The following is a 1,980-nucleotide window of genomic DNA, read 5'->3' as shown; positions in this document are numbered from 1 at the left end:
ATATAACTATATATATATATTTATATTTATATTATACAGCACAGAAATATTGCAGCAACATTGCAGTAACATAAAAATGTCCGTTTTAAAATATTGATTGACATGTTGCAGCAATATTATTGCAAAAACATTATAATAATGCAACAATATATTGCTATAATATTACAACGTTACTGCAATATTTATTTTAAAATTTTGTACTATATAAATTCAAATATGAGAAATTAGAAGTATAAGAATTGTTAAATATAATACAATATATACAAATGAATACAAATACATACACTAAATACAAATAAAATATAACTTCATAATTAATTATGTCTTTATATTTTATAGGCGTTTCAATATACTGCCAGTATTGAAAGTCTACAGTAACGTGAACTGAATAAATTTTCAGTATTTGTGCCTCTGACACATCGACACAGCGACAAAAGTCATTCTTATCTTTGTTTTTTACTGATTTTTGAACAAGGATAGGATGATTCTTGTGTCAATTTGTGTTTCTTGCTGAAAATATTTTAAATACTGCTGCAGCATTGCTTGTTGAAGTAATATTGCAAAAAGAAGTCTTCGCAATGTTTCTGCAACATTGTATTGCAATATGCAACATTGAAATGTTGCAGCAATATTGCTACAAATTTCTAAGTGCTGTACGGGATCCCATTATATATAATTATTATAAATTAATGCTTTTCTTTTATTCTTTATTTTGTATTCCATATCACAATTTCATTTGTAAGTGTATGATTTTTTATTTATCGATTCGATTTCAATTTCATTGTCATTTCTCTGGAGTGTCCTAGATAATATCGATCATAATATTATAAGTACATTGGTAAAAAAATAAATGTTAGATAAAGTTAATAAGTACTATTTAGTTCAAATTACTAAGATTTATTATTAAAAAGAGTAACTATTCAAAAATAATAATTAAATAGTTTAATTAAAAGCAGTATTTTTTAAACATTCATCGATTTATTATAAGTTCATCTTCATTAATTATATGATATTTATTAGATAAGATGGTTATTAACATGAATATTAAATTGCTTATTGTTAATTTAATTTATGGTATTATTACTTCAACTTTAGTGTTTAAGACTGTATTTTAAGATCGACAAATAATCAGCACACAGTTTGCTTAAACTAGAAATTATATAAAAATTCACAAATTAGGCACAAATAATTTAATTTGTATTCAAATAATTTAATTCAAATAATGTAATTTGTATTCTTGACCGAATATGTCATTTTGCACATGTGTTTAACATTCCATTGTCAGTATGAATCATTACAAAGTATCAATTCCTATATAATCAATACATCAAACCTAAGTGCGAATTTATTATAATATATTGGGTTGTCCGGAAAGTTCATGCCGATTTTTAAGGAAAATTGAAACGCAGAAGATTTAAATTTCAATATTCAATATAAATTTCAATACATTTATTAAATTATGTAGGTTAGTCGGCACGAACTTTCCAGACAACCCAATATTAGATATCGGTTTGATTGAAATGGCATAAATTTTCTTTTTACGCATTTTTTTAGTTGTGTTATGTCTTCATATGTATTTTGAAATGTGATGCTAATCAATAAAATTTATTCTCACAATAAGACTGGATTAATTACAGCTTTCAGTTTTAACATGTTACCAAAAATGCTGATCGTATATATGTAATTCTATATTTTCTCGTTATACCAGTAGAACTAGTGATCATGACATAAATATTATCAAGGATAAAAAAAATCTAGATAAATTTTATGAACATGTTTACAGTACATACGGACGCTACAAAAAAAAATTTTTTATTTTAATCATATATGTGCATTAAAATTGATATTGTATATAAGAATAATATTTTTTATGATTGTCCATTATTAATCTTTCCTTATTTCTCGTTCATGCATAATATCAATGTAACGCAGAAAATAATTGTCTTTATGTATTTCTTTCATGTTTTATATATATATATA

Source organism: Atta colombica, unplaced genomic scaffold (assembly GCF_001594045.1).
Source record: "Atta colombica isolate Treedump-2 unplaced genomic scaffold, Acol1.0 scaffold105, whole genome shotgun sequence".
Taxonomy (NCBI): domain Eukaryota; kingdom Metazoa; phylum Arthropoda; class Insecta; order Hymenoptera; family Formicidae; genus Atta; species Atta colombica.
The sequence above is the reverse complement of the archived record's forward strand: the minus strand, read 5'-3'. Positions refer to the sequence as shown.